At 32.7% G+C, this 25590-nt stretch overlaps 1 long non-coding RNA gene across 1 annotated transcript; it reads right to left on the bottom strand.

The window, feature by feature from the left end:
- Nucleotides 1–4043: 4043 nt before the first annotated feature.
- On the bottom strand, nucleotides 4044–8932 carry LOC132725668 (uncharacterized). The gene is made up of 3 exons (XR_009625094.1): nucleotides 8717–8932; nucleotides 5164–5198; nucleotides 4044–4145 (listed from the first exon to the last, which is right to left on the bottom strand). It is a non-coding gene; the product is annotated as an uncharacterized LOC132725668 (long non-coding RNA).
- Nucleotides 8933–25590: the final 16658 nt, after the last annotated feature.

A 25590-nucleotide genomic window follows, 5' to 3' on the forward strand; every position in this document is an offset into this window, starting at 1 on the left:
CCCACAAGCACCGGATCAGAAAGCAACATTCAATGTTGGAACAGGCAGTGTGTTCATACGGGTCCCGAAATCAAAACATCTTTCCAAACCTATTTTTTATCAAAACTATTACTTTTATATTATTATTATCATAATGCAGTAAGCGTGAAGAGGCGTGGGAGAACTGGACAAACTATAAGCTTATATATTAATTGCATTATTCTATAATGTTGCGTTTTTAGAAAATTGATTATTGTACTCATCTGTACACTTCATACATCTCCGATGGAGTTTATGAATGTCTTTTGACAGTCCAGTTCAGGTAAATAGTTGAAGAAACCTTATTTTATGAGCCGCGCCAACAAAACCAACATAGTGCGTTTGCGACCAGCATGGATCCAGACCAGCCTGCGCATCCGCGCAGTCTGATCAGGATCCATGCTGTTCGCTTACCAACTCTGCTACAAGTAGAGAAACTAAAAGCGAACGCAAACGCATTATGTTGGTTTTGTCGTGACGCGGCTCAATTATACTCAAATTCATTATGTTTAAAGTGTATAAAGCTATATATCTACTGCAAAATATATTGTTTTAAAAAGAATACTTCCGAAGTAAAAGTGGTACTTAATCGCCTTAAAAGCGAATGGCGCACGCACAAAATCATTGCTAAACGGATATAACCCTACTTAAAATAGCAAAATAATATTTTGTTCCGGAAGGTTTTATTCTGTTTACATACATTATTCATGTGTGTTAAATAACAGAGACATTCTATGTTACAACTTTTTCGGGAATCAACCATATAATAATGGAACCAATTTGATTTTACTGTTGATAAATTTTATAAAAAATATTTCATAATATATAGATTTCTACCCTTTAAAAATGTTATAAAATGGTGAATAACTGTAATATTTATAAAGTATAATACCTCAAATCCTAGTGTATTTTACGCATTTTAGAATAGATCGTAATTTAAAACTTTTAAGTAAAGGTTGTAAAATATAAATAGTATACGCCTTCCTATTATAACTACTCCGCTCGTGTATGATATATTGTTATCGTGCAGAATCTGATATTTGTTATGATTGCATTATTGCATTGCAAACATGAAAAGGTAGTAAACCGAAAATTTATTTTCTTCAATAGGTGCAGTTTTATATATAGTGCATTTCATCATGTTCAACGCTAACTGAGCGTTTATGAATCTTATTCTCACTAGTACAGTCCAATTATTTGGGGTGTAAGCATTATATATTACTGGTATCATACGCCTATGATTGTTACATATAAATCCCTGGTGTATTACGTCGTAGCTTCCTCTCCATTTAAATAAAGCTTTATGAGAGGATGCAGGATTACAGATCTTAACCACATTAATTGCTGGTAAGCCCAGATATCAGATAACATTAAAAAAAACTTTCTCCATTTTATTATCCTCTAATAATTCTCATCATTCCCTTAATAAATATTGTATTTACTATTTTGTCTTGATGGTTGCCACAAAAAGAGTGTTTCTATTGTTAAAATTGCAGATTTGAATGAAAAGAATGGGCTGAAACTTTAACTAAATACTTTGTAAAGTCAAAGACGTCAACTGAAGTGGTAAAACTCACCTCATATGATAAGCATAGCAATGGCATGATATTAGACAAACACAAAAAATGTCTATTAATTAGGATATATTAGAATAAAATGTCAACTCAACAAAGTCAAACATTTTATTGCAATTTATTTACTATTACAAATATGTCATCATTCACCTCAACATCACATTGACAGAATTGTAGATGTGGCACTTTACATAACAAGATGACCAATATTCAATCTAGACCTCGAAAATATAAAAGCAACCTTTCTGACACATTTCCATAATCTTTGGTATGAAATTACATGTATTTACCTCTAGAGTGTTTACAATGTTTCCCAAAATTTTGACTGTGACCTTCTTTTTGACCCCAGATGAACCATACTCATTCTACCTAAACAACCTTTCTGACAAATTTCAAGTATGTTACCTGTAGAATATAAACACACACACGCACGCACGCACGCACGCACGCACACACACACACACACACAGCCATCCCGTACTTTTCAATTTCTGATCAATATTGTGACATTACGTGAATAAACCCTAGTCGCTGCTAGCTGCGTCCGTAATCTGTGTAAGCCCTAAGGGAGATTTGTATCGGATAAAATTATGATCAACCTTCGCCTTCCCTTTTCCAAAGGTAAGTCTTGCTTAATTAATCGATTTCATCATTTTGGGGATGTGTGCCCTAGGTTTTGACCACAGGTGACCAATATTTACACTTGAGCTGAAAATCGTGTAAATAACCTTTCAATAACCTTTGGCCAATTTCAAAGATATATAGACTGCAACTGAAGCCTCTAGAGTGTTAACAATGTTTTCATTATTTGGGCTGCGTGACGTAGTTTTTGATATCAGGTGTCCATTTGCTAACTTCAGCTAGAAATTATCAAAAACATATTTTCTGACCAATTTTACGGATATTACGGCCAACACAGTAGCCTGTAAAGTGTTTTCCCGAACTTTTCCCAAATTTGGGCTGTCAGACCTTGTTTTTGACCCCAGGTAACCCGTATTCAAACTTGATCTAGAAATCATCAAAACAATATTGTTGACCAATTTCGAGGGTATTTGGGTAAAACAAATAGAAACAGTTTCCTCCAGAGTGTTAACAAGATTTTTTCTATTTTTGTCTCCTGTTACCTAGTTTTTCCGTACATTCTAGAAGACGATTGTTCTAACACGTCTAAGCAATCACTTGGACAAACATCTAAATTTTGTGAGAACTGGGGCAAAAATGTGACCATTAGAGAGTTTACGAACTAAATGTTAACGATAGATGGCCGACATACGAAGAATACCACACATTCAACGATCCTTTATGCTCATTTTCAGCTAACTCAGGTGAGCTAAAAAATCTCTTTATTTTACTTGTTTGCGGTATGAACGCAAACTTTATTTAACCTTATAAAAAAGAGATAATTAAACCATATTTCAATTTAATTCATTCGTTATGAAATATAACCGTTTTTATTACTTCCTTGACCTCTTATTGATATCACACCACGTGAATACCGATACATCGAACCGTTGAGTACTTTAAATTAAAGATAACACAATTAAAGATAACACAAAAGTGTCGTTTACCAGGCTGAAAAAAGTTTAATGCGCTACTATCTTGCCAGGCAGGGTTTTTGCGACGGGTTATATTGCTAGATTTTATCACTATATACCCAAAAGCAATTAATCATAAAGCGTTATAGCCATACTTTTACATTTATTATTTTCAAGGTCGTCGATAATCTTGCATATTGCAATGCAAAAAGTTAAATCATATTCTAGGTAAAGTTCAGTATCAGTCTGGAAATAACTAAATGATACCATATGTAATAAGCAAACCTGTATTTTACCCATACCCTCACAAACAAGAACCTGTTGAACCGGGTGATGCGAGAAGGTTTTGGACACAGGAAAGTATTAAAAAAATTAACAAAGGGCAAAAACTCCAAAAAAGGCAATGCAGAGTTATGTTTTTTTTTTGCACTGCACTTCTATTTAATGAGATCTATCTATCTATAAAGTTTCGTGATGTTATCTCTTATAGTTTCAGAGTTATGTCTCGGGTAAAATTCAAAGTGTTAAAATGAACAAAGGGCAATAACTCCAAAACTAGACAAGGCTGTGTTTATGTTCTTTAGCATTGCAAATGAGAACTACATGTATCTACCTACAAAGTTTCATGTTGATATCTCTAATACTTTTAGAGTTAGGTCCCGGACAATAGTAAAAAAGTAAAAATAAACAAAGGGCAATTATTAAAAAATTAGGCTAGGCAGTGTTACTGTTCTTGTCCACAGCACACTTACTCAATGAGATCTATCTACCTACAAAGTTTCATGTTGATACCTCTTGTTGTTTCAAAGTTATGTCCCGGACAAGAGAAGCGGATGGACGGACGGACAAAGCGGCGACTATATGCTCACCTTTTGGGGAGCATAATAAAAAATTTCAGTGGAAACATGTATATAAATCTTACCGGTTTATTCTTTGATTCAGATGGTCGCCATTCCGGTTTGGATTCATGATTGCCCATGTCGAAGTACCTCTTTGGCTTAACGTCCAAATAACGTATCTGTTCGAATCATATTCTTATTAAATTATCGCTTAATTTTTTTAAAATAATTAAGTAATAATGGGTATCTAATTAATGTAAGTACCGTGACATGGATATTTGTCTTCTTTTTTTCTCCCTAGCATTTTGTTATTGTTTTCAAATTTTATTTTCATTTTTACTAAATTATTTTTCTGTGCGAAACACGAGAAACGAAACGAAAAATGAACTAACAATAGTTTGAAATCAATATAGTATTTCAAGGCTAGTCATACCGGGTATTCTTTTTTTACCTTTATCAACGAACGTTAAGTGCCTGTGCACTTTTTAAAAATGCACTTTTTTCAGCATGGCGTGTTTTTCACAGCCGAAACTATTATACAAAAAAAGAAATATTCATTGGTTCTTGTCATGACCCTGTCTAAAATTGAAGTTTTGTCTCGCTCTGTTAACTATACAGGCCTAGCTATTATGCACTAAATACAAAAACAAATATTTTATTTCTCTAAGGACTTAGGTCAAGACATTGACATGAGGTAAAAAAATATTAACAATACTATACAATGCGAGCTTTTTGTAACCTTACCTAACTAGTTTGGGCGTAATGTCTACACCCAAGTATTTGTGTTATTGAGGTTTTGTATAGCTCGTATTCAAAAATACCACACTTTACTTTAATTTAACTAATAATTACGTAAGGTTACTATAATTGAATTGATATATACCATTTAAACGTATCATAATTTATCGTTCATGAAATTAAGAATTGTATGAAAACTTTACGTTTTAACAATCCATTCAGGTTTTATACATTATAAACTTTGATAATATCTCTGTTTTTGGAATGGAAATTACAAAGTAGTTTAAAATCTCGGCATATTATTGAGAAAATAAATCTTAAACAAATATTATATGATTGTATAATAAAATAACTTACACCTTTATATTGCTTATATTCACGCCACAAATTCTATTTTTCACTTCATTTAAAAAGTGAGCAAATTAAATCATCAAAATTAGAAACAAAATCTCAACTGACCTTTGTGTTTATCCAGCAATGGTTTCATCAAATTTCTGTACTTCAAAACAATAAAAATAAAAATATAACTAATAGCTAATAGTATATAATTTGGTAAACTGTCATATAAATCTTATAAATATTATATACATGTAAAAAAATAAGTGACTTCTTATAACATTAAGACCGTGTAAATATTAAACGTTTACAAAATTTAGATAAGTAATTACATACGATAAAGACTTTGAGATCTTTGCGTACACAGTACCGTCTTCAAGTCAAGTCAAGTCAAGTCAGGTAAATTTTATTTATAAGTCGGATACATCAACAATAAACAAAAGCTCTGGTGAGCTTTTTACAACAATCCTTGTCGTTTAAGAAGAATTAAAAAATAAAATATCCTTTAAGAAGAATTAAAAGTAAAGTCTACTTACATTTGAATCTATCCAGCGAAACTAAGTTTATCAGATAAAGTTGGTTATACAGTGTATATTAACGTGCAAAGAATATTTGGAGCATAACCTTGATAATTGCGATACATGCTAGATCGTGTGTTGTGCAAACAGGTAGAAAGTTATTCGGCGAATGAGTCATTCAGTACTGGCGTGTTATATAAATTTATATTTGAAAAATAAAATAAAAATAGAGGCCGATATAGCCAAGAAATGCCAATAGTTTCATTATTGAAAAAGCTTTTGATTTGATGTGTCTTGTTAAAGTTTTCAAAAAGTTATGCATTCTCCATATTGCGGGCTATCTTTCCTCGGAGCATTGTTGTAGAATAATGCAGGTTCGAGTTCCAAAGCACAGTAATATAGTCACGAAACCGATAGGCCTGAGTGAGTAAATGAAAAGCATTTGAACGATAAACCGTCTATTATTATACTATAATGCAAGAAAAAATGTATCCATTTCTATTATAACATTCATAGAAAAAAAGAGAATTAAAAGAAAGATATTAAACTACATTAAGCGTAGATGTAATGTTCCTGACGTCATTTTCCTCGTTTGACAAATGGAATGTTTGGGCTATTTCATCAAGGCAAGTAGACTGTTCCAGGTTTGATGACGTCTTGAGCTTTTTTATTTTTTACATAACAAATACCAATTGATATTAATAAACAGATTGAAACTTCCTAAATACACACACATGCTGACTCCTGTCTAGTTAGTACAGTTTATTACCCCTCACTTTTTTCGTAATGCTAATTTCCCATAGGCCTCTAGCTGGGAGTTATTTTTACTGTTATTGCAAGTGTACCACGTGACTAAGAATTTTATACTGTTAAATAGGTAACAGTATTTTTAACAGTATAATATCTGGTCACGTGGTTTATTTTCTAAATAAAATGAAATAAAATGGCCGCCATTTTTTCTCGATTCATTCTTATTTTCGACGTTAATCCGATAGGACATCAATTTCTTCTCTGGAGTAAGTTTGACACCCATAAAATTTAGTTGTTCGCACCCTGGTGTGCTTTTCGTGTATAAAATATCTTTTTGTTGAATAGTCAAAACGTGAACATCCGTTTTCAACGGAAGTACTTGCAATGTAAATAATTATGTGTAAAACTGGAACATGCAGACGATTTAAGCATGCAACAAAGGATTATTTAACAATTTTTATCAGTGAAACGTAACAGATATGGTGGACAGACATAGGAATGATAGGATATCATCGTTATTTTGTCAAAAACCATGCTAAGAATTTCTGGAAACAGAAGGATCAGATTTCACAGATCATAACCGTGTAAATGGGTTAGTGTTTTGTTTTCTAAATAAAACCTTGCTTATTGTATGTTTATGATTTGTAGATATCATCACTTTCATAAAGAATAAAAGAAAAAGAAAACTTCTCAAGTAGGCCTAAAGTACCCTTAAAACTTAAAAGGTAAGGACAGTTTAGTTATCGTTACTCTTGGTTTATTTTTGTTACAGTTAGATTTAGTTGACAATTTCAGATCATCGCAGTATTTTTGTTCGGGGTAATAAAATAAATAACACATGGGTTTGTGAGTAACAGTAAAAATATCATCCCTCGTAAAATACTGTTACCCTCGGCTACGCCTCGGGTAACAGTATTTTACACGGGATGATATTTTTACTGTTACCCACAAATCCATGTGTTATTTATATAATGTTAGTTTATTTGAAATGTATACGACTATAACCATACAGTCATAGGATCAGATTAAAATAAATTAAAAGTTGAATGTTACTTTTCAAACACAAGTGCGTGAGATGAGTTACTTTTGTAAACTGTCTGATATTTGATATTTTAATGTAAAACAGTGTCCTTGATAGGATTCTATTACAAAATTACTTTTAAAACTTGTAATCGAATATCCATGATAAACATCTTCATTAATAAAACAAACATTTTTGTAAACAGTTTCTGTAAAATTAGCAATCGACGTTACAGGAATATAAAAAATATAAAAGTAAGGACTGCATGCGGTTATATATTAGTCAATAATAATAATAATTCGTACAAGGCTTAAGTGAGACCAAAAATCAAATTGCACTGCTCTATTTTAAGTGTGTTATTTCCTGCTCCGTCGACCTTGTTTCCGTTAAAGTGTGTATACATAATGTTTTAACAAAAATACATGTTAATAGTCAAACGTCTGTTGCCTTTTTTGTTTTTCTTACATGCATGCTTATTGTTTAAGAAGAGGTTGTGGATCTAAAAAAAAGTATTTACGTAACTAGTTAACCTATTAATTAACTAGTTAATTAAAAGGTTAACTAATTACGTAACTAGTTAACCTCGTAATTTTAAGCTGATAATATAATAAAAGGATGGCAGTTGCAGGCACTAACATGCATTTATTTCCCGTTATGATCTTTTATCTATTGAAAAAATAACTAGTTACGTAACTAGTTAACCTGATAACTAACTAGTTAATTAAGAGGTTAACTAGTTACGTAACTTGTTAACCTCTTAGTTAACTAGTTAGTTATCAGGTTATCTAGTGGCAGAAATATGCCACCATACCATAACATATAAAATCCGCTTGAAATTTAGAACGAAATGCATGTATAACGTTCAAGATACAAAATGACGGCACATTTTTTTTTACATCTTTTTATTTTTTATTAATTTTTTATTAATATTAAAGCATAAGCATTTTAGTATGTATAGTTGGTCTTTTATAATTATGATAGTCATTCTCTTGAAATATATTACTTATTATATTCAACTTGACAGAGAAAAATGAATACAATGAGACTTTAAATTGTTGTTATATTAATATAATTTCTACATTATGCATGCGGCTGTGTGCAAGCTCAATATAATATATATCTTAATCAAAACTTTGATACGCAAATGCCACATCCGCCTTAAAATTGCATTCTAATAAATTTCCTTTCATGGTTTAACGGTAGTTTTTGTTTACATGACTTTCGGATACTATTGTCGTTAACTGTCCTTAGCGAAGCACGGAGAGAAAATGAGGAAATATTGCAAAGTGTAGTTTCAGATACAGGAAATATATCGGACGATCACGTGATAGAAAACAAAAGAAACAACGATAATATGTCAATAAGCCATGACAAACAACATACTAACCGTTTCTTAATATGACATCCGAAATAATAAGTACATAATGCAATACAACACACTACACAGTTTATCAAATGAATGATATGAAGTAAGAATCTTGTATCCTTATATATTGAAATAAGTGTTAAGAAACTAGCACAAAGGGAAGTAAAGTATATCCTTTAAGTATGTTCAAGATGTCCATGAAAGATAAAGCCATTTTACGTTTACAAATAGCGTAATCATTCAGATCATCAGCGATTAAAAAGAAAGTTGTACCTAAAACAATTGAATCTCAATCGCCTGCGTGAATAACTTGTTGAAATTGTAACAATTGTATCTACATGTACTTCTTAGAATTTCCGTGATTATAACAATACAAAAAGGGATTCTCCGAAGTAGACTACAAGCGGAATGATTGGTTAGACATAACAATATCAAACGGAACAAAATGCAAATATAAAGTAGCAAACCAATGCACCGGTATGGGGTCCAATCTGAAGTGCAAGCTAAGTGGCTAAGTGCACGTGCAAGCTTATTGCCTGTAAATTGAACGTGTTATAGGGATATTTAGGCAAAATAATGACAAAAATATTTAAATGATCTTTTGTACTCAACTCGCGCTAAAATGACATTTCTAAAAGTTTCAGCATGAATTTCTGTTTAAATTCTATATATTTTGGAATTGAAGCGTAAATATATCTATATATGTTGAACAAAATTTAGACGCCAATAGAATCACCGAATAGTTTTAAAACTCAGGTGACTTGAACAAATCCTTGAAGTTAAATTATCAGATACTGTGGATATTTTATGATTGAAACAAGTCAAAATCATTCATTTGACATGTACTTTAACGTTTCCAGACTTCACTGTGACAACTAGTGTGAAATCCTTGCCTCTAACCTGACCCACGCGGGTGAGGTTAGGAAACCACCATTTTATTCTTTATATGGAGAAAAGTTTGTTCCTTTGACTGTCTAATATATTCATTTTGAGGGCATTTACAGAATTTGGAATGAAAAATTCAAAACTAAGAAATGAAAATTTTGCCTGTGTCTCCCTTTAAAAACAAATCACGCTGTTTGTAAACGCGTGTCGACATATAAACCTTAACGTGCGCACGTAAATTTAATAATTAATTAGTGAGCAGGTAATAGTATAGAACCTAATAAATAAAAAAGAATTCCAATGTTCCATTTATGCACCTGTTCAGTTCAATTTTAAGGCACACGATTATATGAAAGTGTAATTAAGATTAAGAAAAATGCAAATGAAAAAGAATAGGATAGTACCAAATACGTACATGTAGAAATGTCAATATTCTTTTAAAGGTTGACGTACTTGTTTCTGGGTTGTTGGTTTAGTACAATAACTGTGTACAGCTTACACCAACAAGAATTTGTAACAGAGTTACCAACGTCCCCCGCCTCGGGGAAGTTTTATATGAAGCATAAAACCGTGCTATATCAAACGATTGAGGTATTGATCTCAGGACTTTCAGTCCAGAATTATGAGCAATGCTTGATTTGCAAATGCAACAATAAACTTATTAAAGAAATAAAATGAAAATAAAATCTATCATGTTAAGCTTTTACCTCTATGTGTGACCTTAACCTTGGATGTAGGGGTATATGTGTTGTGCATGACATATCGCCTTATTATTGTAACTGTTTGTTCCAAATATTTTCAAAATCCCTTGAACTATGAAGAAGTTAAAGATCAGACACAAAATATACCCTATAACAGATTATGCTAATATTTTACTTCGTCACAAATATTTACATTCCACTTTTTTGATAATTGTACAAAATATTAGAAAATCGACTCATTATAAAGTTACACTAAAAGGAGAAGAATTTTATAAGACTTAGTCTTTCATTCTCATCCTTTTCTTTGAATATATTATATTTGTATTCTGATTGTATTGTATTATGTATATCATGTAAATATTCGGGAAATAAATATGTTTAAACTAATATTTGACCTCTAAATGTGACCTTGGAGGTAGGGACCCATGTTTTGCGCCTGATATAGTGTCTTATTATTGTGATTATTTGTGCAAAACATTTTTAAAACCCTTGATCTATGAAAAAATTATGGACTGGAGACAAAATATACCCTATAACAGACTATGTAAACCTTTGAACTCTACGTGTCACCTTGACCTCTGAGGTAGGTACACATGTGTTTCGCATGACATATCATCTTATCATTATGGCTATTTGTGCCAAGTATTTTCAAAATCCCTTGACCTATGAAGAAGTTATGGTCATGACACACAATATAATATAAAACAGACTGTGTTAACCTTTGACCTCTGTGCGTGACCTTGGCATTGGAGGTAGGATGCAGGTGTTGTACTTGACACATCGTCTTATTATTGTGAATATTTGTGCCTAGTTATTTCAAAATCCCGAAGAAGTTCTAGATCGGACACAAAATATACCCTAACTATGTTAATTGTTTACCTCTAAGTGTGACCTTGACCCTGGAGGTAGGTGACCGGTTGTTGCGCATGACACATTGTCTCAATTGTGGCAAGTATTTACAAAATCCCTTAAATGATAAGAAAGTTATAGTCCGGACACTACATATACCCTAAAATAGACAATGTTGACCTTGAATGGAATGAAAAAGTGTCCTTGACCCTGGAGGTAGTGTTCTTGTTGTTGCGCATGATACATTGTCTTATTATAACAAACATTTGTGCCAAGTTATTTCAGATTTCTTTCGATAAAGTTATGGATACGAAAGTGTGACGGACAGACGGACTGAGTCTATTTCTATATCCCCCTTTTTCTCCGAAAGAGCGGGGGACAATGACTGTGTACAGCTTATATCAGAACAATTTATATGTTGAAAATTACCGAATTATGTTAATAAAATTTCGTAAAATGCCTGTATAGTTACCGTTATAAGTATGTGCAGTTAAATGTAACACATCAAAGTTTTAGCTCTAATTGTTTCATTACAATTTAAAAAAAATCATAAACGTCAGCCGTAAAATAAGGAATTTAACCAATTCAAAGACAAACAAGAGCTGTGCGTAAGACAGCGCGCTCGACTACTGTGAAACCATGCTTGCAAGTGAAGATGATGGTCCCTAACCATCATTAAGTGATTCAAAGCAATAAGTCAGTAATATATAATATATAACTATTATAACAACAAATTTCTCTGATCATTATTGATACCTAAAACAAACTCACACCATTCATTAACCATTTTTACTAAATATCTATTCACGTATACGTTTTATGTTTTATTAACAACTAACGAATCAAAGCTTTAAACAATTAATAATCAAACAAGGCAATTAAATTGCCACAAAATTAAGAACAACAACTGCATGTTTTTACATTCCTAAGCTACAGTATAAACCACAAATTAATATTCCACCAATTTAAAGATAAACCTCGCAGCATCTTATCAACACCACAAAACAACTTAAACCAAAACAACTTATATTTATTTACAGATATCTTCAAAACCAAAACATGAGCTATAAAACTTTTGACATGACAAAATCACTCAATATAACTCAGCAAATATCAACTATATATATCTAACCAAACAAGTAGAAAAGAAATATAATATCATCAATTATAATTTAATCTAGATATATATGATCATCACAATTAAATTCAATCAAATACAACAAATTAACCTTTAAAATAACAATATTCTCTCCTCTGAAAAAAACACGCTACACACTCCGAGAGTGCCTTCCCATTCCCCCCAAAACACACGCATGATCATTAAACTTTGTTATCTTAACTGTTTGACATAACATGTAAGAGACTTTAAGGAACACATTTAAAAAAACTGTATATTGAAGCATGATATGAAGAGTGTTCATATACGAATGCAACTGGGTAAATTTTCAAGTGCTTAACAAACAGTGCAAGAATAATTATCTCAATTCTTCACAATACTCACTACAATGTGATATTCAAAGTTTTACTTTTTAACCCAGTCTTTTAAAAGCGTATATTGTTCAGACACTGGAAAATACCCGAAAAGTGTTTTTGAGCCTCGAAAATAGAAAAAATTAGGAAGCTCGACATTTTTTTCCTGTTTCAGAAATTCTTGTACAATGGCCGCTTTGTGTGACGAAGCATTATCTTGCAATAACCAGACACAACGAAAACCAGTTGCTGGTCGGCGGTTTTTGAAATATTTATTTAATTTATGAAGGACATTGCCTTTGTAAAGCTTGGCATTTACAGATTTACATTTTGTATGTAAATTGAATAGCAGGAACTTGATTGGTAAAGAAAATTACATACATAACTTTTTTGACACTTATGGTACGTTTTGCTATACAAGGTCGTTGACTTCCTTTGGTTGCCCATATTTTGTATTTATTTTTCGCTTAGGCTCATAAAAGTGAAGCCATGTCGAAATGATGATATTTCGAAAGATTGATTGTTGTATTTAGGGAATTCAACAATTGTTTAAAGATTCTTTCCCGAGTAAGTTTTTCTTCTTTTGTAAGGAGATGGTGTATCCATCTGACACTTATCCTTCTCATCATTAAATCATGTCTGGGAATTATATGAGCGGCTCCTACAGAGATACCAACGCATTTAGCTATATATCTAGTTGTAAATCTTGCATAAGTAGCACTCAAATCCTTTACTTTTCAACCAGTTTTGGCGAAGTTGAAGTTTTCGGACTGCGTACATCATTTACTTTTTTTCTTACACCACCATGTGACAGATGAAAAAGAAATTTCATAATTCTCATAAACACAATTTATTTCATTAAATATGTCTTTCGCCTGTATATCTGTTAATCGAGCTATTGTCAAAGCTAGACTAAACTGATTTACATTTTTATTTTATTTTATATATTAAAGTCCCATTTGTACACAATTACATGCATTTACATTTAAGATAAACATTACATTGTACATAGCTTTTCTTTGAGTAGAATTACAAGAGGCTTCAGATATTTTACATATTGTGCAAATAGAAACTATATATAGTCTGTTATGTTACGGACATATGTGTGCATATATAAAATACAGACACTGTATATATATGCAAATGCATTACACATTAAAAAATGCGTATTAAAACATCACATGATATGTATTGTATCAATTAAGAGCTTACATAAATATCTAGTACATAGTGCAAAACGTGGTTTTAAGCGAGATAATGGCCTAGTTGCATTCATATTTGAACACCCTCGTATTTACAGTTCCACTTAGACAAAGTACGTATTGCTGTAAGGAAAATATTTCCTCGTTGTAAAATAATAAATCAACAGATAAAAGCGTGTAATAATACTTAAAAATTAAAAAGGAAATAATAAAACATGAAAGTATTCATTTAAAGTAATCATGAGGAATCCGAGTGGTCAAAGTCGTTGACTTCAATCAATTTGCTTCTCACCCTTGTGGGTTCGAAACCCACTGGAGACTTGGATTCTTTCATGTAAGGAAGCTATTCAGCTAGCATACGAACGTTGGTGATTATATTCAAGTGTCCGTAGCTGCTCGAATAATGCAAAAAGAGACACGTAAGGTCTTCCTCCGCCAGTAAAATACTTTTTATATGCATTACAATTTAAAAATTGTGATACTTTTGCAATCATGATGTTAATATAGTTGGACGTTTTGGAGAAACTGACCTCAGAAGCAGAAAAAGCATTACTTTGCAAAGATATGAATTTTAGGATTATCTGTCCTTCTGAAACGGTGATATATTTTGACATTTAACCTATATATTAAGTCTGATATAAACTACTTTGATAGTTTGTACTTGGCAAAGGAAAAAGATAAATAAGGGTTAATTTACGTTACAAATTGGTAAAACTCAGCATAAACTCACTTAAGGATTAATTGTTCATTTGAAAAGCGTTCTATTATGACAATAAACATGGTTGCCAATTGAATAACTTTTTTACTTTCTGAGAAAATGGGCCTCAACAAAACGGTTAACCAACGCCGAGTACTGTTTTGTCTTCGAAAAATAGAGCTAAAATGTCAATAACATGCATATTATAGTACTTGCTGTAATTGTAAAATTAAATCAAGTGACACAAATTATTTGAGCACTGCATGTAGATTTTGTTTATAAATGAAAATCAATAGAAGACTTAGTATGTGTTATAACAACCGTTATCGCGTGGGAAACAGTTGTTAATAATGGACAAACCACTTCAAGATAGGAAATGTATAGTGTAAACCTGTCAACTGCAAAAAAAATATCTTAATATATCACGAATAAAATATCACTTACACCCATTGTTTATAGTTAAAGAGAAAATGAAATTTGTTCACGATAGAATACATAAACAATAAGGTTATCCCTCTATACATCTGCTCTACCAGTCCGCTCTCTTTATTTAATTAGTAAAGCAGACGATTCGTTTCACGAATACCACTGAAGCGTTAAAATAGTACGTTGTTTTGTAATGATATAATGCACTTTTCCAAGATAAAATTACTGAAATACTACATAAGTACAACTTCAAATGTTACTGCAATATGCTATTGAGAAGCTCCGCTCATTACAGATATCTTACGCACAGGCCATTTTCTATTTAGATTAATTACTATTGTACATTATTCCGAATAAAGCATTTAAATTTTCACAATTAAATTTATCGCATGTACTGTCCATGAGAAGGGCCAGATATTAAATGTTAAAAAAAATGCTTACCTGGTAAGGAAAGTAATTCCAATACAAACAAGATTTACAAGACTTATAATGGGACATGACAGTAGTGCAACATTGTTACGTTTGTGTCACTACTGTAGTCAATAATATTAGATTATAATAAAAATATCAAAGCATGTACGTTTTCTTTTTCACTTAAAATGCTTCTCATTTTCACAAATAATAACAACTAATCATGGTAAGAAATATCTATGTGTAAATAAGACAAAACAAAAACTTTCATCGACTTTATTTGAGCCGTGTCATGACAAAACCAAAATAGTGGGTTTGTGACCAGCATGGATCCAGACCAGCATGCGCCTCCGCGCAGTCTGATCAGGATCCATGCTGTTTGTTATCAGTTTCTCTACTTGAGGCAAAGCATCAAAGGGTGGCGACCAAGCAAGAAATTCAATAATTGAAGATGAACTAGTAGACATCTGATAACAAGATATTCTAATAAACCTTTCAATGGTTACATGTTGTTTTTTACCAGAATTGTATATCATTTATGAATGGGCGGACGAAAGAAATTGTTCATCATGAAGTTTGATAGGCATGCTTGAGATTAGAATGTTAATTTTTTCCACAGGAACTTAAAATTCTATTACGATAAAATCCAAAATATACCTGTAATATCAAAAACATATCCCCTACAAATTATAAGTTTATTTTTACTATATGGGGGTATTTTTGGATATTATCATTAATATTTGTTACTTGATAGAATTTTAAGTTCCTGTGGTATTTTCTTTGGAACATACAAAATAGTAGTAAAAATAAACAAAGTATGTGAATCGATTTATTGGGAGGTCAATCTTCTTTTTTGTTGAATTGCTTCAAAAATCTCGTCTGACCCATCAGTGTTTTTATAAAACTATCAATAAACCTATAACAACTCATATTAAAACTGCAGACGAAAGTTTCTGTTGTCAAAATGTCACAATATTCGACAAATCAACATTTCACTCCCACTACCATAAAACCGATTGCCTTCAAATAAAATAAAGAACAGCAAAATTCGGGAAATCAGGATCGATTTTAGATAAAGAGACTTGAACTTTATAGTAACTACTGCTAGACTACGTCAAAATTAAAGCGACATGTTATGAAAGCCAGACCTAGGTCGATTTAGATATTTACGGTAAAAAATGTCAGAAGTGCAAGCAGGGCCGTAAAAAAGAAAACCGAAAGAACCTACGGGAAAGACAATTCAAAATTATAATACTATGATATAACAATTCGTAAAAAATGGCCTACTTTTTCTATATATTTATAAAGAGTGCAATTTATTGTTTGAATATCCTGCGAAATTCTCCATGTCGTTATTTATTACCATAGCGCGATGCGAATGACCGTTCCGTTGAACTAAAACTACTTTTATAATAGATTGTCGGACTTTCACAATGTTAAGGTCATCATTCTATTTATACCTTTCGAGTTCATGTACAATGTGCAATGAAATACATTATAACCCACTGTGTACTACATAATAATAAATAGTTTCCTGTAAAAGATACAAATGTAAGATACAAATCACCGAATTTGAGTTACTTTTAGTTTTGTCTTTTATACTGCCTTCCCAGCGGTGCAGGCTTGAATTTGTTCCCATTCTTTTTCATTAACCCTTTACCCCATATATACGCAAAACACCGCACTTTCGACTCCCCCTCTTTTAGTCCTCAAATAGTGAAAAAATGTCCTATTTGGGCCCCAATTTGAGAAATGTTTTTTCGGCGCCGCCCCCATCCAAAAGATACATCAGGGGGTTGCCAGAAGGGGAATGTGCCCCCTTCTGTTTGGGGGGTTTGAAGGGGGGCGGTAGTCCCCCTCATCGCCAAGAAAATTATGGACTTGTGAGAGGCTAAAATGACCCCAGATCGATCATAATGTAACGTGTAACCAATGCTGAAAAGCCTTTGACTCTATCTCAATCCCTTGAGAAGTTGCAGCACTTTGAAATAAATTTTGATGGAAAAATCGAGGCAAAATAGTGATTTTTGGCAATTTTGAGACGTCCCCTCGTTGCCATGGTAACAGGAAATTAGGACTGAGCATGTCGTTACAAAGGCAATGGTCCAGTTAACATTTGTGCCAAGTTTGATTAGTATTGAAGCATTTTTCATAGTTTCATGGCAGTTTGAACTTGTAACAGGAGGCTTTTCAATGAAAACGGCCATTTTTCAAATTATGCTCATGAGGGAAAGGGTTAATAAGACATGCTGCGGATCACCGAAGGGGAAACCAATATATGACTTTCATAATAGAGTTCTTGATTCCGAATTTTCTTTAGCTGTAAATCGAATGGATTAATTGATAAAAATCGGGTCCATGGACAAAAAAGTAAACAAAACGCCTGTGGGTGCGGAGCAATTATTCAAACAGAATAAAATAAAAGCCAAAGGCTACTTTAAACAAATAAGTCGTTCACATATTTTACGTTCGCATGATGTGAAATATTGTTTTAGTTGCTCAAATTTGATTTTTGAAAATGCTGATAATGTTGCATTATAAAATGTAAAATAAACATCTTATGAGTGCACTTAGATTAAGATTCGAAGCACTTTAATTTTTGTACATCCTCTTGTTGTATTCAAAATTAATACACGAGGTGTTCAAGTAAAGTTTAAAACTACGTATATCTTTTCTTTCGTAGCACAACTATTGGCTAATGAATTAAACGGAAACCAGTAAAGGAAGAAATGTGCGATAAAATTACTTTTATTCAAAGAACACTTAACAGATGTGTTGATAGAAATCTTAACATAAATATATTTCCGGGTGATAATTTTGACATTTATTTAGCTTTATTTGTCGTAATGCAAATGAATTTACATCATAATAAATGCAAATGTTTTAAATGTGTAAATTATGGACTTTCCACTTTAGTTCTTTCCATAAATAAGATGCTGCTTCGAAGGACCTATAAGGTTCTAGACATTTCTCGTAAGCAATGAATGAACAAATTTGATTTGTATACCTTTATATAAACAAAGTACCACAATAAACATAAATGGATAGCTTATTCTATCGTTATTAGTATTCATTTTAAATTTCTACTACATGTATTTTCTTATTCGAAATCTTAATATCTGCAAATAACGTCCATTGTTTATTGACAAAAAAATAGGCTGTATCGTAATCAAATATGAGGGCACTTTTCGTCTTGCAATATGATAAAATATATAAACAATTACCCTGCTGGAATCCTTATGAAGAGCCTTTGCCACAAGTAAACAGCCGGGCAACCATTGTCATTCGCACAGTCATCTTAATACCCCCATCCCCCGCCCCCCCCCCCCCCAAAAAAAAAAAAAAGAAAACTGTTAATATATATTCCTAGAGTTGGTATCTGGGAATCTGGTACGATTTTAGTAATTTCGCAGGTTAATTATTATCATTTTCATCACTATTATTTTTGTTATCATTATTATTATTATTATTATTATTATTATTATTATTATTACCACGTGTACAACTTACACTAATCTTGACCTTACTTAAAAATTCTTCTACAAATTTGATACACAGTATCGTTTGTGACTTGTACTAAATGCGTTATTTTAGTAACAATATCCTCAGCTGCCTATAAAAGAAAACAGTTATAGTAGTCTACCTTTTTAATGCATTTCGATACAAAACGTCAAATCAAACAGTAATTTGGATGAAAATAGACGATAATTGGACATTCATATAAAGAAAGCAAAATTGTTTTAGGCTGGAGAAGCATTCAAAGTGTGGCATCTCGCGGGAAAGTTTAAAAATCATATCTTTTCTATAATTTGATATTTCTGATCCAGTCATTTTAAATCAAATAAACAATCTGATTTTATTTTCTTTCTTTTTTTCTAAAATGTACATAGCTGCTGTGTAATCCATTAACATGCCATCTACATGACTTAATGTTTCCTTTGCAATGCATTTAATACGCTGTAATCGTTGAATGATATGAAACTCATGAGGGGACAAATTAATTATAATTAAAAGAGATATTTTATATTTATTTGTAAGAAGAAACATAAACGGAATATGAAAAAGTGAACGTTTGTATGCTCTACAAACAAAATACTCAACCACTGTTAGGAGAATGATTCGTTTTGGTGGTATGTAATCTAAGGAAGGGTTAATAAAAGGGAAATAAAACAACAACCAATTCCAAACATATGGAGGGAGAGCAGGACCGCATGACTTTTATAAATGAAAAACTAGTGAGTAATTGCTTAGGTAACACTATCTCTTAGGTTGTGTTATGTTTTATGTTTTATGCGAAACAATGATAAACAAATAGCGAACCAAAGCTCTAAACAATTAACCATCAAACAAGGCAATAAAATCGCCACAAGATTAAGAACACCAACTGCATGTTTTTACATTCCTACGATAAACCACAAACATTCAATGAACTGAAAGACAAACTTCGCAGCATCTAATCAACACCCAAAACAACTTAAACCAAAACAACTTACATTTACAGATATCTTCAAAACCAAAACATGAGCTATAAAAATCTTGACAAAACAAAATCACTCAATATAACTCAGCCAATATCGATCATATACATCTAACCAAACAAGTAGAAACGGAATATATTGTAATCAATTTCAATTCAATCTAGATCAAGTAAGATCATCACAATTAAATTCAAACAAATATAACAAATCAACAAAACTTTCAAAACAACAATATTCTCTCCTCTGAAAAAATAAACGCTACACACTCAGAGAGTGCCTTCTCTAAATTGATGTACACCCCCGACACACGCACACGCATACGCACACGCACACGCACACGCACACGCACACGCACACGCACACGCACACACACACACACACACACAACACGTATGATCATTAAATTTTGTTATCGTTAACATGTAAGAGAGACCCTGGAAAATAGCTTAACCGAGATTTTTTTCGCGTCCGATATTTTCTCCCAGCAAGGTGTTTTTAAGCCTCGGAAATAAGAAAAATCACAAGGGGCAAGATCTGGCGCATAAAAAAGGCGAGGAAGCTCCTAAACCTTTTCCTGTTTCAGAAAGTCTCGTACAATGGCCGCTTTGTGTGACAAAGCATTGTCTGGCAACAACGTGACACCACGAAGACCAGTTGCTGGTCGACTGTTTTTGGAATATTTCTTTAATTTATGAAGGACCTTGCCTTTGTAAAACTTGTATCTTTCGCATGGGCTCAAAAAAGTGAAGCCACGTCTTTTCGCCAGTTATTGATACTTGCGAAAGATTGATTGTTGTATTTAGGGAACTGTTTCAACAATTGTTTGGAGATTCTGTCCCGAGCAAATTTTTGCTCTTTTGTAAGGATAGGGGTATCCATCTGGCAATTTTCCTTCTCATTTTTAAATCAATTCGAGAATTGTATTAGCGGCTCCTAGAAATTTACCAACGCATTTAGCTATATACATAGTTGTTAATCTTGCATCAGTAGCAACCAAATCCTTTACTTATTCAACCATTTTGAAGATTTCGGACGGCGGGCATGAGATGCATCTTTTACTGAATCCACACCACTTTAAATTTCTTACACCACCATGTGACAGATGAAAAAGAGAGTTTATAGTTCCCATAAATACGACATTTTTCATTTAATGTCTTTTACCTGTATATCAAGAATACAGTGTTTCTTGGTATAGGACTGAATTTAGTCAGTGAAAGGAGACCTTTTCCCAACCATTTTTTGATTTAGTATAGACGAGTAAATAGCGTTAATAGAGCTATTGTCAAGGTTAGACTTAACTGATTTATGTTTTGTATCAATTTATTGAGAGCTTACATAAATATCTATGCAATGCATGTACATAGTGCAAAACGTGGTTTTAAGCGAGATAATAGCTGGTTAGTTGCATTCATATTTGAACACCCCTCCCTCGTATTAACAGTTCCACTCAGACAACGTATCTCTGTAAGGTCGTTGTACAATAATAAATCAACAGATCAAATAGTATGATAATACTTAAAACTTTAGAAGGAAATATAAAACATGAACGTATTCATTTAAAGTAATCATGACGAATCCGAGTGGTCAAAGTCGTTGACTTTAATCAATTTGCCTCTTACCCTTGTGGGTTCGAATCCAACTGGAGAATTGGATTGATTCATATAAGGAAACTATTCAGCTGGCTTACGGAGCATCGGTGGTTCTGTTATGACAATAAACATGTCTTCGAAAAATAGAGCTAAAATGGCAATAACATGCATGTTACAGTACTTGCTGTAATTGTAAAATTAAATCATGTGACACAAATTATTTGAGCATTTCATGTAGATTTTGTTAATAAATGAAAATCAATAGATGATTTAGTGTATGTTTTCAACTATAACAACCGTTATCGCATGATAAACAGTTGTTAATAATGGACAAACCACTTCAAGATAGGAAATGTATAGTCGTAATATAATTGAGGCTTTCCTTGTAAACCTTTCAACTGCAAAATTTCTTTTACTATATAACGAATAAGAATATCACTTACACCCATTGTTTACAGTTATAGAGAAAATGAAATTTGCTCAAGATAGAATACATAAACAATAAGGAAATGCTCTCTTTATATTATTAGTAAAGCAGACGATTCGTTTCCCGAATACCACTGACGCGTTAAAAAAGCTCTCGGTACGTTGTTTTGAAGAAGGTTTAACAATGATATAATGCACTTTTCCAAGATAAAATTACCGAAATACTACATAATTACAACTACAAATGTTGCTGCAATATGCAATTGAGAAGCTCCGCGCAAAAAATGCGCTCATTACAGATATCTTACCAAATAATTCCTACGCACAGGTCATTTTCTATTTAGATTAATAACTATTGTACATGTACATTATTCCGAATAAATCATTTAAATTTTCACAATTATACTTATCATATGCATTGTCTATGAGAAAGGGGCCATATATTACGTGACATGACATTGTTACGTTGTGTCACTACTGTAGTCAGTAATTTTAGATTATAGAAAAAAATATCAAAGCATGTACATTTTCTTTTTCACCTAAAATGCTTTTCATTTTCTACAAATATCAACAACTAATCATGGTAAGAAATATCCATGTGTACATAAGCCAAAACAAAAACTTTCATCGACTTTATTTTTCAAAATATCTGTGTCGGGGCAAATGGTATAACATGATATCAAGCATTGATGCAAAGCATCAAATGTCGTCCAAGCAAGAAATGCAATAATTGAAGATGAACTAGTAGACATCTGATGACCAGATATTTTAATAAACCTTTCAATGTTTACATTTTTTACCAGAATTGTATATCATTTATAAATGGTGGGTGAAAAGGTCAAAGTCAAAACAACTTTAGATTTTTCCATAATAGTTTTCAATTTTAAATTATAGATAATATTCCATGTGAATAATCAATAACCCACATGAATCACAATAATTTCTTTAGATATCCTTCGGAATATGCCGTAAATGCTCTGTTGATAAAAAGAGTCGAGCATGCCTTTTATATTTCAGGCAATTAAACATATGTTATCCTTGGCAATGTTCATATTCAACTATTGTCCAATGGCCATTAAAATAGTCAATCTTTTTAAATGTATAGTCAAATGAACTCAAACAGACGGATTGCGCGTAATGTACCTTGAAGATAATCAGCGAATTTGAACCTTATTAAAGCAACGATCTTTAAAATTACGGTAAAAAATCATGATATCACCTGAATAGGTAACATATGGCACTAGTTAATGCTTTTGAATTCTTTAGTGTAGGGAGAAACGTGCACAATTTTCACTTCTATGATTTGAAATTTTCTTTCAATATTCTATAAATGTACTCGAAATGAAAGAGAAACAAAACTATTCTCTTTATAAAGAATAAAATGGTGGTTTCCCAACTTGACCCACGTGGGTCAGGTTATAGCATTTAGACTTCAAAATAGCTGTTATAGAGAACTATGAAAACGTTAAAGTATCTGTCAAATGACTGACTAATACTTATTTAAATCTTACAATATCCAGCATATCTGTAATTGTAATTTCCAGAGGGTTTTCCAGTTATACGAGGGGCATTAATAAAGTATTTATCAGTGTGGTGCTTTAGTCGTATACGTAATATTTCTACGGAAATTGTTAGACCAACCCTTCAAAGTATTCCCCTTTGACTTGGATGCACTTTTCCAAGCGCCAAATCCAATCGGAAAATGCTTTTCGGTAGGCCTCTTTGGGTATAGTGTTTAGACACTATTGGAAAAGCGCGCTGCCGACGGCTTGCCGAGATTCAATACGGCGACATCTCATGTAGTTCTTGATGTAAGGATTCAACCAAAAATCGCATGGAGCAAGATATGGGCTGTGTACAGGGTGTGGTAAAGTCTCAATGCTATTGTCGCTATGATACGACTTTACCACCACTAATGTGTGGGCAGGTGCGATGTCATGCAGCCGTTTGATTCCGCGTACGCCGGTACGGGACGGGCTGTAGTATAGTGACTAACAACAGCAGAAAGAACTAAATCTCGATAAAATATTCCGGTAACACTCCTGCCTTCTCGTATAGGAACTCGAGCCACCATTCCCTGGCAATCAAAAATAATGCATACATAATGCGTTTTGAGATGCGAGCTCTACGGGCAATTTGGAGCCGTTCGTCATTTTCACCGATGCACACCTTATTTTTTTCTTTACTATCAGGCTCATAAAAATTACCCATGTTTCATCACCATATACAATTTCATTCGTATGGTTTTGGTCAGCATTTTTGTACCTATCGGGCAGCTGTGACCCGATTCGCACGCGCTCCCGTTTTCAGTCCTCAGTGAGAAGATGGGGTATCTTTGTCTAGGTCTGATTTAATATCAGGGGCAGCAACACCAAGCAATGCGCGAATTTTACAATACACTCTTTGCTCGTCTTGAAAATTGTCCTCTTTTTCTGCCATTTTCAACTGATGTGTACCTGACCGTAGTCGATTCAAGTGAACATTTCGCTCACTGTGTGGGTATTTCACGGTTTTCTCGGACAGTGTTACCTTTCCATACATGTATAATATGTACCAATTACGCTCAAATTAATGGTAAAAAATCACACTGATTAATACTTTATAAATGCCCCTCGTATGATTTGTTTTAAAACTACTCGGTGACTCTGTCGGCGACTTAATTTTGTTCCATAGAGTCTATATTGAACAAATAAAACATGGCCTTGAGGGCAATATGCAAGTTTACGGACTGATTGGTCAGACTGAGGAAGGTATATGGCCCGAAGCGCATACCATCCGATGAGAATTTATAACAAGAATTTATAGAATTTATACGATCCGATGAGAATTTATAGCAAGCAAACTGAATTAATTTAATTTAATACTTCTTCCTACTTTTCACTTTCAAATATCATATTTGTATGATTTCAAAGACAGGAAGCGAGAAACAAGCATAATTCAATGAAAAATTTGACGAAATAGGACAGGCAATAAAATCGTTCGGCCATTGTACTCATTAAATTTGGTTCGGCCATTGTACTCGTTTTTTTAAAAAGATGCACAACTTTGTTATGCAACTTTACAAAGGATGGAAATTGTTCTTGACGGGCAAACTTCTAATTTTGCACAAGATGTCATTGCTAATTTTGCTCAAAATGCGTTTCTTCTAATGAAAACCACGTATTTTAGTACCTGTTAGGCCATTGTACTCATCACCCATAACAACTTTTTCGACTTTCAGGCCTAAACAGAGAGAGCTACAAAGTAACCAATAAAAGAACAGTACGTAGTTTTTGTACAGGGGTTCCGTGCGGCCTAGTTTTACATATAAATTTAACGTTAACTGTATGCCTACCTCAATTTCACTGCTATGACCGAGCGTTTAGGCCGCCATTTTATGAGTCCATTGTACGATTTTGGTCACGTGATCACATCCGCAGTGCAAATATTACGATTGTTTTTATCTAACAATTTCACTTACATTCTCTTTAATTTCCTAAAAATGCAAACTATATTAACTGCCTGAAAAAAATGAAAGTTATGGAAAAAAGATACTAACATTACATTATAGGTAAGAGAGATGGTGCCCAACTGTACTTCTGTATTTGGTTTATCATGTAAAATGCTAAATAGAACATGATTTATTGCAATTAATAAACAAACGCGAGGGGTTATCCAAAGATTCGTGGACATTCTTTATTGCGTAAAATAAATTTGATATATTCATTTGAAATTTTTACACTTTATAGAGGAATCAATCACAAATAAAAACAGATAAAATT

Source organism: Ruditapes philippinarum, unplaced genomic scaffold (genome assembly GCF_026571515.1).
Source record: "Ruditapes philippinarum isolate M1 unplaced genomic scaffold, ASM2657151v2 ctg3452_1_1_1_1, whole genome shotgun sequence".
NCBI classification, from domain to species: Eukaryota; Metazoa; Mollusca; class Bivalvia; order Venerida; family Veneridae; genus Ruditapes; species Ruditapes philippinarum.